This window comes from Anas acuta, chromosome 3, assembly GCF_963932015.1.
Source record: "Anas acuta chromosome 3, bAnaAcu1.1, whole genome shotgun sequence".
Taxonomy (NCBI): domain Eukaryota; kingdom Metazoa; phylum Chordata; class Aves; order Anseriformes; family Anatidae; genus Anas; species Anas acuta.
Genome location: NC_088981.1, coordinates 45,605,227 through 45,628,589, shown reverse-complemented (window position 1 = coordinate 45,628,589; position 23,363 = coordinate 45,605,227). Strand labels below are relative to the sequence as shown.

The following is a 23,363-nucleotide window of genomic DNA, read 5'->3' as shown; positions in this document are numbered from 1 at the left end:
TTAGTCTTTTTCCAGCATATTTCAATTTAAAAAATAATTAAAAAAAAAAAATCAAGCTAGGTTCTATTATTTATTATTTTGATATCAGCAAACGAGCTTTGTCTTTCTCATATTATTTTAACCGACCCCAGAGTTTTCAGTTCAAAAAAGTTTGATTTGAGATTTTTCATGTTTTTATACAAACCTGAGTACAGCAAGGCCACCAAGAAGCCTTACTCTCCAATGGACCGGACGTTTCTTGGTTTTATTCCATTGGAGTAAAAAAGGAACATTCTTCTCCTGGTTCTACCATTTCCTCTGATTCTCCATGCTGCATGATCTTGGGCAAACCAAGCTCTCTTCCCTACACTTCAGTTCCTTGATCTGTGAAACAGGAATAATGACACTCACCTTCTTTTTTATGCACAGGTCCAGAGCTTTAACTACATATATTTTCCTCTCCTGTTTAGAAGAGCAACAAAACCTTCAAAGCAGTCCTTTCACAATATTTGAACAGAATTCCAGCAGCATCTACAACAATTGTTCTGCAAAGAATTCTGCCAACTTGCCACCTACATAAAGATAAACAAACCAAAAGCTCCTCTCTGCCCCTCCACTCTTTTGTTGCTTTCTGGCATATATGGTTAGTCCCATCCAAAATCCTGTAGAACAAATTTCCTCCCCAGAGTGACCACAGGATCACCAAATACTGTGAACCATCAAACAGAGCAAGTTCCAGAGTCCTGGAATTGTAAACACTAGATAAATAAGTATTCTCTGATTTGAGTTAGTGTGACAAGTCTTCTCTCTGATATCCTGGCATGCACACTTGGAATTGTACTGACATCAGCAGGATTTCCTTGCTCGTAGAAAAAGCAGGACATTGGCACCGAAACAAGCCACACAGTTCAAAGGGATTCTAATCTAAATTATTTGAGGTGACCCTGGTTTCTTGGCATTTATAGCATATTCTTTATGAAGATTATGTGGGCATATCACTTGAACATGTTTTCTGTGTATCAGTAAGATTTTACTCAGGCCATAAACTTGTTTTTCTTTAGAGAGATTTAGGGGAAAAAAAAAAAAAAAAAAAGAAAGAAAGAAAGGAAAGGAAGGAAGGTTACAAGTTAAAATGCCAATACAAAATAACGCTGGCTTTTACAGAGACAGAGATACATGCTTAAAACAGGTACTGACATCCTTTACCATTAAATGGGAGACAGGCAGACAGCAAATTTTGCCTGCTACATGGACAAATGAGTTTCTCAAAACAAACAGCCACTTTACTGTTTTGTCAAATTGGAAGCATTTAAGCTCCTTTATACCAAAAAAACAGTGATGCCATATATTCTTCCTCCAAACTCTCACAGGCAGAGTACTGTATTTGCTAGAGCAATGAGACTGCTCATTGCTCTATGCCTGCATCTTCTATGACTGAATCATAGAAGAAATGAGACTTCTATGAATGGAGTTTGTGAAACAGAAAGTTTAGGTGGAAGAATTGTATTTTCAAACCCTATTTATGAGTTTATCTAAGAAGCAGAGAAAGCATGGGTTTATTTGAAATTCCTGCCATTTCAAGATGTTTGCAAATACCCTTGAATGAATTACAAAGTGCTTTGACAACCAGCTGCTTTCTGCATTTAGTCATCCTTCCTAAATGGTAACCTGCACGTGTTTCAGCCTACACACCTATGAGCAGTACTCTGACACCACTCTTTCGCTGTAGCCAGCACCCAAACTGCCCCTGCTTGCCTTGATTCCAGCCCAGCCTCACAGCGTGCAGGACACTACTATTTGGACAGCCCCTGTTGCTGCCAGATTGCCTCCTGAGACAGCTCTCTTCTTACCTGCTCCTCCTACGTACTCAGAATGTCCTCATGCATTGTTGCATCTCAGAGGTTACCTCAGCTGTGATTAAGTCCCATGTTTGCTCACTCAGTCCACAGAGTGAGAAAAAAAGTCATCACATCTGCTAGCAAAGCTCGTTAATAACTTCAGTTAGTCTGAAGTTACTTAAACTATTCTTCGTTCATCAGTAGATCTTACATGAACTCTTTCAGGCAGTAATTTTTTGAATACTTCCTCATCTCATACTTTGGATTAATATATCAGTAACATCCCTAGACTTAAAGTCTCACATTTACAACAGACAAGAATTATTTAGCTTGGTTTTCTCTGACAGCAACACGAGTCTCTGACAAAGAAGATCCTTCCATGTATTTCATCTTTTGTATGACAACATCGATCAGTTTGTCACAATTTTGTAACTACTGATACCACTTCCGCCGTCCCGGTGTGTTTTCAGCCATTACTCCTGCTCTCACTCCATTCTCAGAGACACCTTCCAATCCCAGCACATATAAAGCACTTTTCTCTGCTATCTGACATACTCTGGGAAGTATAGTGCAACGACACCCTCCTACTAGTCTGCAAGTCCCCTGTTCACTTCAGCATCCATCACTGGTATGACGTACATGCTGTTTAAAAAAAATGAATATTTCTTAATAAACTGCTTCCAGATTCCAGCACTAATCCAGCACTGCCCTCTGTCCTACATATAACATTGTGACTTTTGGTAAAAATGACTTCCTGCTAGCTCTTGCTACCTCAAATAACCACCTTATAGCATTCAAACATTTAAAATAGATAGACAGCCTCATTTTTTCTCTTGCCCTTAGTTTTCTTTTTCCTTTCAACCCCATCCCTTGTTAAATGCAAGCTAAAAATAGCTCATGACCATTTCAAGCTACTCTCCCTCTCAATGGCATAACATAGTAAGAGCCAGAGCACTGTTAGTGAGACAGATTATACATGCAAACACGGTGCTCCATTGGCTAGATGCAGATGGGTTTGATTTTTAACCTTGCCTAAAAGCCACATATCCTGTATGCAAACCTTTCTATTCATTTGTTTTATTGAGTATCCAAATGCATGACACTAAAATGTTAGTGAAAAAAAAAAAAAAAAAAAAAAAAAAGAGTTGTTTTTGAAATGTCAATAACATTAAGCTTTGCCAAGATAGCACTAAGTGCACAATGATACGTATCTTAATATACACAAATTCTAGTGAGCATCAGAAAACTGGAAAAATCCACATCATCTTACAGGTAAACTCAGTGCAGGCTTGGTTCCCTTCAGCTCTCATTCCATATTGCTTCACAGTGCTTCTACCGTAATAGCATATTGCTGTTCTAAAATTATTTGGAGATATTAACAAGGATTGCACAAAGTCCAGATAACGTTTCCATTCCGCATATCATTTAACTGTTATGTTTCTTCTATCAGCTGAGTTATCTAGCCTCCTTTTTGTTTTGTTGTCAATGTCAACGATGGCAAATACGGAAGTTATGTTTTTTTACCACCTGGTCTAATTCTTTATCGGCCAGCAACAAATTCCAAACTACAGCACACAACTGGAAACAACCCCAGAAGGCTCTTAAAGAGCTCAGAATTTCAGACAACAGAGAGAATCACTGACACATTCAGGATAGTCTCATTTGTGTCTGGTATCCAAGTTTCTTCTTTCTCAAACTCCAAAGAGGTAAAGGAAAGGGAACGCTGGAAATCCTCCGAAGAACTGAATAGTTTTCCACAATCTGGTTGTTACATGATCCAAGTCTCAAATAAAGCTTACAAAATGTACAGGAACAAGTGAATGACAGAATTTTCCTTCATGAATTAAATTATTTTTATGTCATTCAAGATGTTTTCCATCATCTAAAAGTAATGCGATATTTCTTGCTCACTCTGTCCCAAGAATACAATTTGCTTTCCCATCTTCCCTTACAATTGTGGTTGGTGTTTATAATTGTGAATGAGTAATTAAATAAAGATGACATGAATAAATCCACACAACTCAAAAGATGATGTACCATCACCAACCAAAGTCAGTCACAAAACCAACTACAAACCAAACCACAGCAGTTTGGCAGCAGCATACCACTAAATTTACTAAAATCTATTTCTGCTTTAAAAAGAACTACACTAACTACCATATCTCAGACAGCTAGGCCTGCAGACCTGTATCTGTTACATGTCTACTTGATGAGAAAAGGACCAGAAAGAAACTTCAAATATGACCTTGCTCTCTGCATTATTAAATTTTATCCCATTTCTACTGTTATTGAAGCCCTCGAGATAGTTCATTTATCTCTGTGTGATAGCCTAACCCTCCTCTGTATTACAGTGCTTCTCAACTTTGTGCCATCATCCAATTTCATCATTACTCACTATTTTTGTGCCTGAGGTCAATATCAAAAATTACACGCAGGAGGCCCAAGACCAATCCTCAAGGAATTCCACTAGTAAATCCCTAGCAAGGGCTGACGCTTCCTTCATCACTGCCTGCTGCCATCACAACTATATTGAGATCCTGGTGCATCATGTAATGCCCATTCCTTTATATTTCCTTCTGGCTAACCAAAACTTCTCTATGGGGCACTGTACTAAAACTTCTACTTTACAGTCTATGGAGACAGCATCACTGTTTTCTTCTCCTTTCAGTGTGGTTAGACATCCACCTAGCCACAGAGCAATAGACTAAGACCAAGTTGCTGGTTCCCCCAGCAAAAGCACTACTCTTCTGGCAGAGGGCTCACGTGCAGGAGGACCACCACTTGCAAATGTTCCTTTCACTGAAGTGCTCACACACATCACTGCACAGCCACAGGGGGTGACTGCTGTGAGCTGGGTGAGCAGATGGGGGGGAAGCATCCCCAAGCACAGCACCCAGGAAAACTCCATTCAGCTAATGATAACTGCCACCTTCCTCCTGCCTCACCTGACCCATCTTCCGCTCTTTTTGGTAACAACTAGTGCAACCCTCACTACAGAAGAGGTGTAACGTGTGATTATTTACCTGCTTCCCACCAAAACAAACAAACAAACAAACAAAACAACCTAAATCTTCAAAGCAGCAACAACCCAAGTCTTGCCCCTGCTCAGCATGAGATGACATCAACTCGAGGGAAGGTTTAGTTAACAAACAGGATAAAGCCAGACACCAGTAAAGAAAAAACATCTAACCAACAAACAGCTGGTCCTGACCAAGCTGTCAGTAAACAGAGAGTTGCTTTCAGCTCTTGTAGGCACAAGGCAGGATCAAGCCCCAAGACTGCAGCATGAAAACTGTGAGACAGTTGTTTTTAATTATTTACCCATTCTAATCCTCTTTATTGAAAACATTTTAAGGATTAGAATATATGACATTGACCTAGCCATGAACTACAACAAGAGTAGATTACTCACTACAGTTATATTTTACTGCCAATATAATTTTCAGAATCCTTTTATTTTATGAAATTTTGGGGAGTTTTAACCAATCCAAAAGAGAATTTTCCACATCCATCCCATATAAATGATTGCTTATAGTAGGGATAAATCGTCTTACCTTGCATAACTTTCCACAAAATAAACAAATGTCTCAAAACATCAGTTTTTTCAAAATGTTTTTGTTCCAAAACCAGAAAGCTACCGGCCAAGCACACAGAATACGAAGACAAACCTACCCACCTTACAGAGATCTTTCCATGTGTTTGTTTAACACTTGGAGTGTGAAGGCATCCCTCTTCCGATTACGCTGAAGGAACAGCCACAGACTCCAAGCAAGCAGGCAGCGCTGCTCAAAAAGCTATTCTACATCTGTCCAGTAGAGGGCAATGACATACACACAGAGAAAAGTTGAATTTGAAATGCACGTTTGGAAAACCAGAAACAAAAGCTTTGTAACTATAAGGATATGTATTTTTAATTGTTTTATCTGAAATATTTATCTTTGTGGATGCATAGATGCCCCTAACTTTAATTAATGCTTCAAAGGACTTCAAAATTCAAAATTATATATTAAAAATCTTGGAGTTTGTTTGGTTTTTTATTTTTGCAAAACTGACCACTATCTATACAATAGAATGTATCTTTATTTTTACATTTGACTGCAGGAAGAATTCCAGAAGAGTTTTCATCCCTTAGGCAACACAAGTTTTGGTTGCTAAAAAACCTTAGCTTTTTGTTTAAGCTTGGTCCAGAATGATACTGTTAAAGCACTTTCTTTCTGTTGCACACCCATCTACTGCAAAGAATGCTCACAGCCATTAAATAAGATATCATGTTTACACGGAAAGCTGCTGCTGCAATCCAACTGTTTCTTTTTACAGTTCTCAAAGAAGATCTGTGCTTATTTTCTCAACAATGCTTAGAAATAATGCAAAATGTCTTCAGGGGTCTGCAGCACATCCTCCTGAGTTGCATGCACAAGGTGGTCAGGGGCATTACTCTTGCTGAAGCCCTGAGCCACCCCTGACAGCCCCTCACTGATTCCTAATAATGAGGCATGACCACAAACAGTGCCCAGCAGCCGTATTTCTACCAGGACAGAAGCTGAAGACAAGAGACATGGCAGAAAACGTGATGGACACAATACAAGGACTCTTCACACAAGCCCCCACAAGTGGCTGCTCATAGCTGGTTGTGACTTGTTTCAAATGCTGTCACTTGTGGTTATCCTAGCTCCTGAAACTGTCTGCTGCAGAGCTTGGCATGACCTCAAGTCAACTCCCAATTGCAGAGATGGGGAAAAAAAAAAAATAATAAAAAAATAAAAACCAAAAAACAAACACTTGAGAAAAACATACCACACTAGCGAGCATGAAAATGAGAAGTTGCTCACAAGTAATGACATGTTTTCTAATTTTCCTACTTTATTTTTCCTCTTTTATTTATTTATTTATTTTTTTTAAATCTGAGCAATGAATGGTTCATGTCAACACATGTCAACAGCTTAGCAGTTTTGTCCAGAGTATCCAACTCAGTTGGCTGGGTGCAGTAGCTGCTAGGACAGCTGGTCAGGACTCAGAACTTGCTTCAAAGAAACCCTGCAATGTGCTCGCTCCTTGACAGGAGGAATAAGCCTCACGAAGCCTGAGTGCACTGGCTGCCGCCAGAGTTCCCAGACAGCTGGCAAGGAGCCTCAAACTCCTGATATCAAGATGTTGATCTCATGGTCTACCAGTTCCCAAGCAGCTGCCCCAGCTGGAAGTGCGAGGGAGTCCCCAGCCTGGAGAAGCAGCCCTGGGACAGCTGCCCAGTCTGCAGAGCATGGAGGCCCTGGAGTCTGCAGTGCAGACAGTAAGCCAGCAAGAAACATGGGTTTTAGTGAAAGCGTGTCAAAAATGAAGCACTTCTGGGACAGCCTTACATTTTATACGGTTTATATGCGCCTGTGCAAAAAAGGCATTTTAGAAAATAAAAAATTTGCTTTAATTCACACCTCACGGAGTTACTGTTGCAGATCATATGGTGACCCCTCCTGATCTGGATACATTCAACTCACTGTTTTTCACAAAGACACCTCAAAGTTGTTTTGTTTTTAACAAAAACAGATGCTGGAAGAACTTGATCATAGTTTCAAAGAAGCACGGGTATGGCTATGTACATATGCCAAACTCAACTGATTTAAATTCTTGGGCATAGTCACATACAAAGCACCCATGAAATTAACTAGAAGAAAAGACAGGAAACTTATCTTACTATTAAGAAATAATTTCATTAAAAATAAAAGGGAAAATCCATAATATACATAACATTACTGTTAAATAAATACAATCTCATTGAAAGATTTACTTTATATATACGCAGGAAAAAAAAGAACATTTTTTCATACATTAGATGTTGACTCAATCTATTTTCAGAGAAAAATAGTTTTTTTACGCTACTGTATTCTCTCTCTCTCTGACACAGTTACCATAAGAAGTATTAAAATCTTTACATGATACACATCTTAAGCCGAGTTAGCTACTAGAATGTTAAATAAGTATAATCAATAACTTGAACGATCAAGAATTTCAGAATCTTGAAAGAGGAATACACCCCATTTTAATGGAACAGTGCACCTTTAACTATTCTAGGCTTACATTATCAGGAAAGCAAAGTAATTAGATATATCTAAAAAGGATATATCTAAAAACTGCAGCTGATCATCATCCAATTTCAATCAATTCATATCTACCAAAAAAAGAGTTTCTGTATGCTTGGGATTCTGGAATCTTGACTGAAGGAAATCCCTTCAAACTAGGCACTTGAGCACTTCTCACCTGTAGTGCAAAAGCACCCGTGCCTCTCACTCATGGGCTCAAATCTCTCTTTGTGAGATACTGTGAAAACACCAAACAACAGATGAAGGTCCTGCACTTCAGAGAGTTTTTGGCAAACTATTAGGACAGAAAATAAAACAGCAAAGTATGTCCTATGTGATACACAGGACCCCTGCCAGATGGCACCAATTAGCATGAGGTGCAACAGCTAGGCTAAGTACATCACGGGGTAGAATTAAGGTACAGCTTGCTGTGAATGAGTCAACATGCAGAACATGTGTAGTAGGAATTTCAAAACATATAGGTTAGCCAGACAAGAGTGCACAGTACAAAGCTCAAATGCATGATAAGGGCAGATGTTATTAACAGGAGTCTGCAGCCAACAACCTCGTACTACACAAGAGGTCCTGTATCAGGTACGTAGACAGTCACATGCAGCCTTGCCAGGCAGTTCCAGTACTGTTACTCAGAGGTGAAAAAGCTAAAGCCACCAGCTAGAAAAGCTATTTTGTGTTTTGTTTCTGAATGAGATTTTTTTTAATTGTGAAAAATAATTCTGTCATACTACCAGAAGTGAGGAGTCTCTATGTGATACTGTCCATGGGTCCAGCAAGAATATTTCCCTAGGCAAAAGCCCAGTGAACCATCTGTTCTTTGGGCAAAGATATTTCTGCTATAATTAACACACCTCAGAATAAGCTTTCCATATATTCTAGTGAAGTCATTTATTTTCCAAATGGGCAGCAACATACTAACATAATTGCTCTCATAAAGTTGACTCCAACTAAATCTCATTTGCCAGGTCATTTCCCATACAGCCCAGAGGGGTACCAACCCCCATCTCAAGGTGAGACCTGGGCATACATTCCCTCTTGCCCCAACCTTGGCTTCCCTAGGAAATTAATACAGGAATGAAGGCATATATGGAGCTGCAGCAGGATACATCTTCAGTCTGGGCAATCAGAAGGCCCATACTGCACCTGATCCATATCCTAGATGCAAACATGTTAACACTGTTTTAAAGATGATGAAAATACAGCTTTCCTACAGCATAAACAAGCTAACAGGTAGCTATGCTAGCAAGTGAGCAGGTATATGGCTACAATTTTGCAGAACTGAGATTTTCAGCTGGCTTGCCTACAGCCTCAGGAAGCTCAGTCAAGTGGTATTAACCACACAGCTTTGGGGAAGCCAAGAAATACTTGAAGGTGAGAAATCCTCCAGTTCCTAGGCAGTTTGGAACAAGTCATACACACGCAGCACTGACCAGCTAAGACTGATGAGAACCTAAGTAAAGAAACTGCCTTCCCCTTCTGAAATTTGTTACCGGGGTCATGAGCATCCTTTTAATACTAAAATGGCCTACCAAGGTCTGTCAAGCCTCCAAGGCAGTGACTAGTACAAAACATTCTTTCTGGGGATGATTTTAGCCCTTTAAGACAATTTCACATACCCAGTGAGTGAGGTGAAAGATTCAAGTTGGTTAAGAGTATAAACAACCCTTTTACTCCCCTCCAACACTTACACCTTCCCACCCTGCTAAACAACTTTGATGCTGGATGGCATTGCAAAGATTGATAGACAGCAATGGCCCCCTTTGGATCAAGACTGAACATGGAATTATGTTCATCTGTGCCTTCATTTTAAAGCATGATACTTGTCTAATTCCACATTGAAGTATTTAATGCTTACTTCCTGAAATAACCCACTAGCCTTAGCCATTAACATCTAAAGAACCTATTCAACTGCTTCTCTTTTTATACCCTGCTAACACTGAATCAACGAGATTGCAGAGATATGCCTGAGATTGTAGTAACTGCAGAGCTGAATTTAGCTGGTGGTATTTTTGTGTTAAGGAAAAGTGCAGAATGGAGAAATACTGTATTCATAAGTGTTTTGGACTACGTGAAGGACAAACTCATTAGTCTGAAAAGCAATATTTCTATCTATAACCAGTAAACGTATGGATAGCATCTTAACCAGTTCATCTGAGGGTTCTTTCAGCAACTAATGTTTTCTAAAAAGAGACCTTTTTATAGGCCATATTACTATATACAAAAAATAAAAATAAAAAAAAAAAATAAGGAAAACTGAAATTGAAATATATTCACTATGACATACCTAAATGTCATATTTTCACAAATTAACGTTCTTTTTCCTCATTTCTCACTCAGTATTTTAAGCAAGAAAACATAATTTTGCACCTACATCTTCTCCCCAAAGGGAACAAACAAAAATAATTTTAAAACATGAGATGAAGTTGATAAACACAGCTCTTAGTTCAGGTTGTTGGAATCTCTGGAGACCTCTACTACAGCCTTTTACTCAAAGCAGAGTCAACTAAGATCATATCAGGTTTCTCAGGGCTTTATCCAGTTGGGCCTTGAAGACCTCCAAGAATGGAGGCTTAGCAGCCCCTCTGGGCAACTGGCTCCACCGCTCAATTGTCCTCAGCCTGAACAAACTGTTTCTTATATGCAGTCTAAACCTCTCATTTCAACTTATGCCTATTAGCTCCCATTCTCCTACCATGCACTACTATAAAGAGCCTGACTGTCTTCTCAACAACATCCTCCAGAAATTGGGGGGCTGCCAACATGTCCACCAGAAGTCACCTCTTCTCCAGGATGAACAAGCCCAGGTCACTCAGCTTCTCCTCACCTGGCCAGCACTCCAACCACAGCCACCTTGATGGCCCTCCCCTAAACTCAGTCCAATTCATCAACATCTATTTTTTACTTGGGGATCCAGAACTGGATGCAGTACTCCAGGGACAGCCTAGTAGAGAGGGATAGTTATATCCCTCTGCACAACACTTCTGGTAATATATCCCAGGATGCTGTTGGCCACTGCCTTTAATGCCAGGACATGTTGCTGACTCATGTTCAGTTTGTCGTCTGCCAGGCCCACCAGGTTCTTCCCTGCACAGCTGCCCCCCAGCCAGTTAGTCCCCAGCCTGTACTGTCACAAGGGGATGGTTCTTTCCAAGTGCAGGACTCAGCCTTTGTCCTTGCTGAATTTTAAAGTTCCTGCTGCCCAGTCCCTCCAGTCTACTTAGGCCCTTGATGGCAGCTCTGCTCTTTAGCATATTGACTTGCCCCCCCAGTTTGGTGTCATCTGTGAACTTTAAGAGCGAGCTCTAAATCACCTCCTGCAGGTCATTGACAAAGATGTTAGACAGGACAGATTCCAGGATAGGCCCTCGTGGCACTCAGTCCAAGCAGGCACATTGCTGAACACACCCATCTGGTACATCCAAACTGAGCATTTAATAAGCAGGCTGGATTCCAAGGCTTAAGAACACAAGTATAGCAACATATCCGAACTCAACAGTTATTCAAGTCATAGAAATCAGCTTTTGGGGTGGTATTTACGTGAATTTAACATGTAAGTCTAGTCACCATAAATTTCCTTTACAATTAGCAGAGAGAAAAAAAAATCAGTGCAAGAGAGGGACCAGTAGGTTGGCAAGACTGAAGAAAAAAAAAAAAAAAGAAGAACTTTGATACAACTGAGTGTTGACACAGTAGGGAGAGTCCAGCAGGGGAGCACTAAAGCACTAAGAAAGTTGCAAGTTGCTTAAGCAGTTGGAGGTACTGGGAAATATATGAGGAGAGACTGAAGGAACTGGGTTTAATCTGGGGAAAAAAAAAAAAAAAAAAAAGAGAGATTGAAGGTTAAGGGGGAACAGGTTCCCAGTCACTGAATTCAATGAGTTAAAGGTGAGCTGTAGAGAACCTGGCACTGGAGTCCTCTCAAAGGTGCACAGCAAAAGGACAAGAGACAATGGTCACAAATCGTCACACTTAAAACGCTGATCAGACAAAAGAACAATAATCAAAGTGAGAACAGTTCAGCACTGAAAAAGGTGCCTGGAGAGGCTGTAAACTGTCCATCCTTGGACATTTCCAAAACTCAACTGCACAGGCCCTGATCAATCTGATTTAGCTTGGAAGTGAGCCCAGCTTTGAGCCAAGGCTTGGACTAGCGACTTCCAGAGGGCCCTGCTAGTCTAAATTTTTCTGTGATTCTGTGAGAAAGGCCCCTTCACCGGGTGATTCATCATGTCTTAAAATAGGTGTCTAAAATAAATTAGATGAATCACCATCTGGTGGTGCCTGTGTTTCACTGAACTTCACTGAATATATTCTCCACTGAATACAAAGGCAACCTAAGCTGACCGGCTATGATTACACATCTTAAAGTGATATGTCTGTAATTTGAAAGAGATAAGGCTCATCATTAGTGATTTGTGCCCCCAAAAGATAAAGTTCTTGTCTTATTTCTATTTTACCATTTGAAGGTGGGAACAACCTTCTTAATAGTCAGCCTCTTAATTTTGGGTGAAGGTCTATGAGACCTTTGCATAACACATAAAAAATTAAAAATAGAGAGTAACTTAGAATTTGACCTACACAGTTCAATATTTTGTTGCAGTAAGAACTCCATAATGCAATGTCTACAGTTTTACAATCAGTTATACAGATTATAATATGTAGTAGCTTTGCCTTGAAATACAGCTGACTAATTAGAAGCTGATAGCATTTTTTTCCTTAGCATGAGGATATTTCTAGTTTGACAGCTTTATGTTAAGATCATAATGGATAAAGGAGAAATGGGTTTAATGTTCAAGTCATCTAGAAAAAAAAAATACATTTTTCTTATTTTATGTACTGTAAATTATTTAAGAACTTCAGAGATGTTTGAAAATTTATTTGACAAAAAAAAATGACATGAACATGTACACAGTTGAAGTTCTAGACATAATTTTTCCTTAGAAACAGTCTTCAGCTAGAACACATTTCCTCCTTTGAACTTGGAGGGAAAGAAAAAATGTAAATAATAAAGAAAAATTAAGTCTTCTTTCAGACCAATCAATTATTCCAATTATTATATCAATCATTTTCAAACTAATTTTATCATCAGAACAATTTCATTGCCTTTCATCTGAAAAGTTGAAATTTAACGGTAAGTATTATACTAATTAAAAGAGTCAAATTAAGTTTGCTGTTATTTTTCCTCTTCTCTTTTTAACAGTATTTTCATCTCATGCCCTGCAACAAGATTGTATTAGGGACCTGGACACCACCCATGTGAATTCAATCACGAAACATAAAACAAGCAGTATTTATTTATACTGTTAAGTGTTTTGTTACAAAGGACAGGGAAGGTCAGAAAGCATATTGTGGGATATACAATAATATTAATAATAATATTAACCTTTGCTTGTCATTTCTTCAGTTTTCCTTCAATAGGGTTTTTACTTTTGATAGACAGACTTGAAAAACACCTCAGCATTTATATACAGCAGTTTGAAATGATAAAGCTTCCAAACAACACTGAAACTTTTGAAAAGCACTTACATGTTGAAAATGTAACTTAGCCACTCAACTCCCAACAGCAAGTGTAGAAACCCAGCCTTATTGCTTTTCATGGTTAAGAGGCCATAGCAACCTACATCTTTCACTAGGAAACTTCCCCAGACACCTTCAGTCTACAGTCACATTTACAGCACTGTCAAGCATTCGCATCTAGGGTTCCATTTTCTGGATATCTTGAAGACAGTTGCGAGACTACTTTAACTCACACCTTCATCAAGGGATTCCATTAGCAGAAATGGCAAGCAGTAGAAGGGCCGAACTTCCCTGTTAGCCATGCCCTTCCTTTGTAAAGGCAACAGAAACCAGGATGAGCATATCATGCCCTAGTTTTCCAAAGACAACAGGAAGATAACTCTCTTTAGACAGCCCATAAGGTGAGTCAGATGTGAAAGCTGTATTTTTCTGTGTAGGCTTCCTTGTACTGACCCTGAACCCATACCCCAAAAAAGCTTTCTTGAGCTGAGATCTTCAACTGAGATAAACATCAATACATAAGTAAGAGTTAATTTTCCCCTCTTTAATACTGAAAACTTACCAGAGGCAGTAAGAAGTCATGCTCTGTGACAGTGAAGGCAAACATTTCCTCAGAACAAAGTATACAGATAAACAAATATTTGTGGTCTTGGAAAAAAGCAAAACACATCTAATTATTTATTTATTTTTTAATACCCAAAGCAACATTCCATTCCAATAGACAACTAATTCCTCTACACCTTTTGACTTTTAAAGGACTGTAATATGCTGAGACTCAGAGTATGCAATGGAAAAGAAGAGGACAACAAATACAGTCAGACATTTTGAGGTAACCACATGCAGTGAAAAATAGTGGATTTTTAGGTGGATGCTTTGTAAGATACCTCCATGATCACTGTAACAACTAGGATACTGTATCTGTGGTATATAAACAGGATATAAACAGTTTATAGGGAGAGCAGTTATCAGACCAACCAATAAAGACAGAAAACGGCACAGCTTTCACATACTCATTTTTGTGTTCTGAAGGTCTTTCTGCTGGAGTAGAAGTACTTTATAGTGTACAGAAATGCAAAATAAATCTTAACATATATAGTACAGAATTAATTCTCAAAAGACACTAATGTACTTTTGATGCACAGCACATCTGTAGCCATGTACAGATCCATTACTAGTCAGTTATATAAATGCATGAACAAACGTTTATATTGTACCACAAGATTTTAATTCCAGGTATTTGAGAACCCAGGAGGCACAGTAAGAACTCCTATTAAGGAAAAGGAGTTTTAACACACATGGTAGTTCTATATTTAACTATGACTTTCTTTTAAAATCTATAGATACAAACTTTTCAATGCGTACTTTGCAACAAAATTCTCAAGAAAACAATATTCTTGAATTTACTAAAGCAAGTCTACAAATTATAGCTGTCAACCAATAAACACATAGGGACACTTCATAGGTTCAAGCATTCATTAGAAATGTTCCATTTTCAGTCATATCTTTTCCATTAGCTTCTCAAAGGTTTCAACTCATATATTCCCCAGCAATGGGTGGGCTTACATGCCCCAGCTTAAAATTGATTCTTAATTTTTACTCCAAACATAAAGAACTCCACTCCACATAGCATAATAAAAGCATAAATTACAACAGTGCACCCTTCATTTCAGATCTACCACAGCAAAATAAGATGTTTATTTGAGAAAATGCACTCCCATGAATGCTCATGGGGAAGCAGCTAAATCCTAGTTAATAGCAACCCTATGCATGCATGCGTGTATTTTGCCACATATGGTGGAAATTCGGGTCAGAATTAACGATTAAGGCAGCAGAGTTAAGAGAGCCAAATTTGAAACGTGTTCACAAATGGGTTTTACATTCAAACAGGTAACTGCAGCAAGGTTCTGCAAGATATGTCCAGCTTTGTCCAGCACTCCTCTTTTCCAAACAACTTACTGCAGGACACAAAAGTACATAATTCGCTCCCTATCCAACAGGCTGCCAGCGCTTCTGAATTAGCTATTAACTTTATTAAAGAAGTAAGAAGTTAAATGGACTTCAGTTTTGCCAGAACAAACCCAGAGGGAAATTGAAGGTATTTATAATGGAAAGTTTGAAGGACATTTTGAAAGAACCATAACAACTCTTATGGGGTAAAGACCTGAAAGTTTATACAGAATATTAACCTCACTGTAAAACCTTCTAGGTTAATTTTAAAAGGAAACCCATTAATAATATAATAATATTAATAAAATAATAACATTATTTTCTACTGAATAATTAATATAATCAAGGAAGGTCTATAGAACTGTATTGGTTACTTGTCTAATAAATTCAGCATAACTTTTTCCTAAAGGAAATGTCATCTTTCCTATACATACTAAAAAGTTCCCTTCTCCATGTTCCAGAGGAGATTCTCCCAAAGCCATTTTCCCTTTCATTAATTGGATATCCAGCATCCAGCTGTTTGGTGCATCCCACAGAGGAGAGGAAGTTCCCTGGCCACAAAGAACGACCCAAAATTAGAGCATAACCATGGAACACTGCAGTTGGAGAGAATGTTCAAAAAGGTCGACAGCAACTAAGGACAAAGCAGATCCTATAGAAGTCTATGACAAAACCACCGAAAATAAGATTTTACAGTTGACTGCTCTTTCACCCTTGGAACATTTAACATTTCAGCTATGCAAATATGAAAACTTTATTCTTTTACAATTAACAATGACCAAGACACACATGTTTATTCTCAGTAAGCACCAGTCTTTGCTCCAGAGGAGTTCTGTTGGCTAATTGTAAAATAGGAAATTACTCAGTATGAACAAAAAGATTTCAGAGTCTGGGCTTTATTTTAGAGCATTTAGACTTCTATATTGACACATACCCAATACTGTCAGATCTTATGTTTCTTTTGAGCAAGGAACTATGAAATATTGTTTCCTATGTGAGAATGTGCATAACACATCTGGTTTTAAAAGGAGTTTGCCCGTGCTTTTCCTATAACAAGGACAAATCAAAAACTACAGGGGAAGGCTCTTAGAATTTTGAATGAGTTGTAGTCTTGTGAATATCCTCAAGCATGTTCAGACAGTCAGATTTAATCCTGTATTCTGGGAAAATATTTTTTCCTGTATTGTTTCTAGTACTTTGTGCTGACAGCTCTTGTGCTTTATTATATTCTCTGTCTTACCCTGAAATGCCATCCTACTTTGCATGACTGAAGTTTTGAAAGCTCTAATTGATTCATTGTAACTGCAGTTAAAATCATCACGTATTATGTTATGTTATGAGAAGTCCCCATTTCCCTCAAATAGAAGGGGGGAAAAAAAGCCATAATTATGAAAGAGAAAGAGAAGAGGCTTATATAAAATTTCCTTTTGCCTGGCTTAGCTATCCAAAACTTTTTCCACCGTAATCTCACAGATCAATAGAAAACCCACTTTAGGGTTTCCTTACAACTTCTAGTGGTTAAACGTTAGCAAGATCCCAGTACTTGCTCTCTAAATGGGGCAATTTTGCACTATAACTTAACAAAGTCATCATCATTTCACTTCAGCAAATTTTACTAGTCCTGATTGGAGGGGGGGAGGGGGGGGGGCGGAGAAAAAAAAAGTCCAACATTTGTTTTCTCAAGGTTTGGAACGGTAAAATGATGAAAAGTTCAATTAACAGACATTAAAAATAGGTAACAATACTCAGTTAAGTAAATAAAACTGCCATTTATCAAAAAACACACAGACAGAAAGACAACCCGCAATTCAGGCAAGCATTTCAGAATATAAAAAATTACTCTGAGTAAAAAAAAAAAAAAAAAAAGAGGAAAAGTACCACCAGATTTTCAAAACCAAGGTCAAAACCAATCTTTTCAATCTGTATGAAGTCCAAAGGCATATTGACATCTCAGTTCATGAATGCAGCTTTTAAGCACCACTGACACATAAATAATAAACCACTGGATGCATACAGAAGGCAAAGGCTCAAGAGTAAAATGAAGAGACTGAGCCATTCAGCAAAAGCTTTGGTGATTTTCAGACCTAGGCCCTAACCCCCCACCCAAACTTTGCAGAAACTACTCCAGCATTTTGGCCTGTGTTCAGATATGTAAAAGAGCATAATGCTGCAGCACAGAATCCCAGAGCAACAGGGATAAAAGCTCTAGACTTCTGTTTTTATAAAGTCACTCTTAAAAACTTACAAAATAGAAATTTATGTACTTTCTAACAGTAAAACAAGTCAGATTACCACAAGCTATGAATTTTCTAACAGAAGCCAGCACCTGACAAAGCTCCTTTTCATAGTAACTGACACAGCGGAATCGAAAACCCTGAAGACAGGTTGTAGCACTGGTATATGTAAAATGGTATGAATTCCATAAGCTATATGAAATAGTTCTGAAATGTTTATAAGCAAGCTTTAATAGGAACAGGATGTGTACAGTTGAACAGTGTAATATTTCATTAGATATTCCTCTTTTTTTTTCCCCAAGACAATTGGCGAGGATTACAGCACGTTTCAGCTGCTTCCACCCTTCCTACATTTAAACAGTGTTTTCTGCAATATACATGTGCCGCATCAAATATTTTAAAACAAGCACGCAGGGTCTGATTCAAAGTCCGCTGAAGAAGTCAGTAAGAGTTGTCCACTAAATTCAGTGGGCTTGTAGAAACATTGTTGACAATCAACATTTTGATAAATTTACACCATTTCCCCTTTGCTTCTCACAAAAAGCAGTTTGATTTAGCCTTCCAAACGAGTTTTGTTTGTTGATTTGTTTAAGATACCAGCACAGACTCAGCACCAACCAGAGTTAAATAAAAGAAATGAAAAAAAGAAATTCACTTCCTTTTTGCTTTGGATGTTGCACCTCTTGAGTCTGAGGAGGCTAAAAAAAGCCAGTTACTACCAGAGAGTTTGTTAACACCAAGTCAGTTTCGAGAGCAATAAGCAAGATGAATTTCCTTCATTTCACAGTTAAAAATGGAAGATAATAAATTTGGAAACCAGTTGTAATCTGAGCAATCCTTCCAGTTTCCAGCAATTAAAATGGATATTGTGCCACACTGACATGCTTCCAACTAGTATATAAATGCTTTTTTGTCCATATAGGGCTACTTTCTGTGGTGACATAAAACTCAACACAAAAGGGAAGTTCCAAACTTGGGCTTGGTCCTATTGCTGACTTTGATAAGGGTTCATTACGGTAAGTTAATTCTTAAAACAGAAAGGAAGCCAATCATTGATCTAAGACTTAAACAAATAAGTAAATGCATCCCTCCCCCTAAATAAATAAATAAGTCACTGCACCCACCCACTCACATAAATCCATTGAATCTGTAATTGCCAACCCTGATCATCTGCACCTTCTGTCAAGAAGCAAGGTGCTGTGCCTCTGCCAACATGAATCTAAAAGGGAGAGGGAAAGCAATGGTTAAAGCTTGGGGGAGAAAAGAAGACAGCAGTGAATCTCCCATCCCCCTTTTAGAAACAGGATTCTGGAGACAGAAGTTTCAGTGGGGTGTTGTGGTAGATCTATAAGAAAATAGCGCAATGAGTGCTGAATGCCCCAACAAACCTGGCAATACCAAGCACTCGTAACTAATCAATTTTGTTCCCAATGCAAGCGTGATGTGATAGGACAAAACAAAAGGAAGAAATATTTTAGTAAAGGTTTAGTTTTTAAGGAAGAAATATCTTCAGGAACTCATTGCCATGTAATAGCACCAAAGGCAGCAATTTTGTCTTTAATCTGTCTTTTCCTCCCTCCCTCTCCCACCAATGCAAACCAACTCAAGAAACTTAATTCCCATGCAGTTGCACTGAGGTCATCATGAGTTTAGTATCAATCAAAATTGCTAAATGTGAACAATGAGAATATTTACTCAAACCAGGCAGGAGCAATCTTTCCACTCTGGAGTAGAGATCAATCCTTTGCTGACAGGTGTCAGGAACTGTCCCCATCATCCTGTTTACCCACAGAGGAATTTCTTGATGATTCTTTGGGAGCATCTGAGACTTCTCAAGACTGCAGTTCTATCAGCTGTCCAACACCAACTCTTTTGTCCCTGAGGAGTCAAGGCTCCCTGCCTCAACTACAACTTTTTGGGGAGACAACTGCTCTCAGAAGCACACAAGGACACTGCTGTGGCACTGACAGGAATGGCAGTGCTGTTTGTGGATTCCCCAGGTGACTTCTCATAGTACCCAGTTCTGGCTTGAAAGCTTCCCACTGCATGGTTTTCCCTGCTTAGTAGGATAAAGCTGATGGGGGAGCAGTATGACTGCAGCAGAACACATAACAGTAACGTGTCAGACTATCTAATAAGTTAAAAAAAGAATAGCCTAACTTTATGCTCAACACCTCTCTCTCTGGCTGTTCTTGGCACACTATTTTTATATGTATTAGAATAAAAAAAGTTTACAATGTGTTCACTATGCTAAGAGCCAAAGTGAGGCCATCCTTAAAATATGTTCAGTTTCCTACTCCCAACCAACTGCTCCTAGATTAATCTCTGCAACTAGAATCTTAGGATGGAGTTTTAATTTTTCATAGGTTTTTTGTTTTAGTCAATTAGAATTACAGAGGAGCAAATGCAAAGGCTGACCTATAATTAAAAAAAACAAACAACACCCCCTCTCCCTCCCCCCCCCCCCCCCCCTACACACAAAAGCAGAAAAACCTCTGAAGAGATGTTGTATTATACCTAGAAGAAGTTAGGGACTGGAAGACTGCATATATTTCTCAGAACGAGTCTAAGGTGCTGATCATGAATTAAGAGAAAGAACGCCTCGGATCTGAAAAGGATGGTAAAATACACAAGAAAGACTAGAGCGAAGAGAGAATAACATCAAACTGATTTTGACAAGATGTACTCTGTACTCTTAATTTGTCTGAATGTTCTTTAATTGCTTTTGCTTTTCTAAAGTATCCTTCTTGAACAACACTGCTGTGAGGAAGTTGTAAAGCTTTGGTACCATCAAGACCATGTTCCACAATTATTTTTATGGCGTACCAGTATTGTCCAAGTAATCTAGCTAAGTGAAATGCTACCACATGCTGCTATACTTATAACATGACTGGAAAACTCTGGATAGAACCAAAATTTCCTGACAGATTGTCAGCAATATCAGATTCTTGTTCATCATTGCACAATAAATGTACAGACTTGACTGTTTTCTTATTGTAAAAAAAAATAGCCCATAAAAACCAGTAAGAGTACAGGAAGTGCATTTCAATGTGACTACAATACTTTTGTTGGGTAAATTAAGTCACAGCCTTTGGCCATAACATGACCCAAAGCATGTTGTAATGGTCCACAAATTAAGTGCCTTCTATATGTTATGACTTAGGTATGTACTGCGAAACTTGGCTTCATCGTACTTCAAAATATCAGAAGAGAAACTTTTATGTCTTCTGACAGAATGCTTTATTAAAAATAATGATGTTTCAAGAACTTACAATATTTTCAGGAAAGATCATTTCAGCAGGGAAATACATCTTTGCGGCATTTATAGCTTTACAGTGAGGGAAGTTACATTTTTATTTTTTTAACAAAAAAAAAAAAAAAAAAGCACAACAAAACTTACCAGCCTACACAAATATGTTCTGGTCCTCTCTTCCTACAATATAAGAATCCCCCTTCTGCACACACATGCACACAGAGCTAGACAAGTTCTCACACACACGTCCTTTGACACAAACACTCTTGCCTCTGCATGCTTGCACACAAACACTGTGCTCACATGTTAAGCTTCTCACACGTAATCAATCCTCCGAGCTCTGGCGCTCTCTCTCACGAACACAGACGTGCTTCATACCTTCTCCTGCATTAGAAAACCATGTGAACCATCTGTCACTATTTAATCTCCCACCCCAAGCCAGCCAAATATGCCCCATCTCAGCCCCAGGCACCCCAATCAGCCTTTCTAGCAACGCACTCCTCACAAGCAGACCATTCTTTCAGCTACTCCCTACCTAACATTAACCAGTTTTCCACTCTCTTTCCCTTTCACCGCCACATGCCGTGTGGAAGGAGCTATACCACTGCCCTTGCCAGCAGTCAGGCCTCGATCAATCCAGTGCTGTGCACAGCAGAGCAGGGACCAAAAGATGCTTTGTAGCATGCAACATGCCAAAAGCTAGCCACTGAGATCCGTAGGCACCACAGTTTTCCCTCTCAGTAAATAAGTTCACCCTATTCTTTAACTGGATGCTTGGGTAAGTGAGCAGAAAGAAAGAATCTATAAAAAAAAATAAAAATTTAGTAATCACATGAGGAACAGAAAAGACCTAAACTTCAAAACTTCAACTGAATATACTTTCATTTCATAGATAAAAAAGGAAGAAAGGACAATTTTAACATTTGGGGCAAGCACTTCAAAATGCAGCCTAAGGAGAGAATAATGTAAGAAAGGCCTAAAAGCTCTGGATCAGAAATGTAAAAGACAGACCAGCCAAAACACTGAATTAAGGAGAAAGACCTCTGTGTTGACAGGGCCCTCAAAAGTCCAGCCGAAGGCAGCATGCTGTATGTTGGAGGAATAGGATCAAAACCCAGGCTTAAGTACTTTGTGCATTTCAGGGAAAGCTCTAGTACAGCCCCCCCAGCCAGTGCAGAAGGTTGCTATTACTCACAAAGATGTTTATGAAAGACCTCTCCAGCTTAAATGTCACTTTAAACGGCTTCTCTTTCTCTCCCCAGATGCAGAACAGAAGTTCACATCTGCACTTTGTACCGGAGATACTGCTCATCATACTGGTGGTGATACTGCCACATGGGAGCTTATGCTAGTCCTGAAGAACTGGTGCAAATTCATACCTGGGGACAGAAGCATAAACAGAGACACAAACCTCAGCATCTCAAATACTGAGAAGTCTCCAAACTCAGGACTAAGCCATGGGGTTTCTGCTTAGCACAGGGTGGAACAAACTGCACAGTTTAAGAGGGGCCTGCATCCATCCAGAACCTCGTTTTACTTAAACATTCACAATATTGCCAGGGTTTGTTTGTTTTCACCTTGCAAACTCTTTGAAGAAAGAACTGTTATGAGACCTGTATCGGTACAGCACTTGGCATGATGGCATCTACCAAGGCTGTGACTTACAGCAAAGGGTGTGGGGTCCCAAGAAGATGGGGGAAAGGAATCCACTTTCCACTTTTGGGAGATGGTGCCAAAGTTGGGGATCTCTTCAGACAAACACATTTTACACAAAAGAAAAACTACCCACAGGGGAAGTTGTCATTCAACAGCCTATGAACCATACTTTTCCAGCAGGACTAGCACGCAACCCTTACACATTTCTGCAAAACAAGGAGTTTTGGGGAAAGACAATACTGAAGAAGTGTACGAGACCTCTGTATATCAGACTTTGTTGAAAGCAAAGCCCCTAGAAATGACCACCTGTCTTCAATACATATTGCAAGAGGTATGAGTACACATATGCAGTGATATGAGCAGACTCCAGGGCAGAAAACAGAAACATGTCTGCTCTGTGACATCCTGACCTCAGTAAAATTGGGGATCATATTTTTTCCACGACATCACATTTCTTTTATAATTCACACCAGGCAGCACATCTCACCTAACTGTACCTAGTTTCTACTAGGGCACAGACACCACATGGAGAAAACCTGTGCAAGTAAGAAGGACTATTAAAACTCTCGGTGAAATAAATGCCATGAGGACTGTAAGCAACAGATGAAAGGAGCATTATTCCATAGTGTTGGAACACCAGAAAAGCTGGACCTCCTACCAACCACTTGGACATCCAGTGAACTTGCCAGGAAATGGCAAGTAACATTTCTCAGAAGAGACTGTATTTTGTCTCTTCTTAGGATACAAGAAAAGCCTAAATAACATAAGTTGAGAAGCATCTAATCTTCTCTTTTCCAATGCTGTCCTGACAACAACTGCAGGCAGAACCTACCTCTTCGCAATCTACTTA

The 23,363-nt window shown here is 39.0% G+C and overlaps 1 protein-coding gene and 1 long non-coding RNA gene across 2 annotated transcripts in view; both read right to left on the bottom strand.

The window, feature by feature from the left end:
* LOC137854010 (uncharacterized) overlaps positions 1–545 on the bottom strand; it is a 54,157-nt gene extending 53,612 nt beyond the window's left edge. The window contains exon 1 of the long non-coding RNA XR_011094872.1: positions 185–545. This is a non-coding gene — a long non-coding RNA (uncharacterized lncRNA). The remainder of the gene's footprint in view (positions 1–184) is intronic.
* The window catches only part of PDE10A (phosphodiesterase 10A), a 366,309-nt gene that overhangs the window by 327,402 nt on the left and 15,544 nt on the right, over positions 1–23,363 (bottom strand). The gene's annotated exons all lie outside the window — the stretch shown is intronic.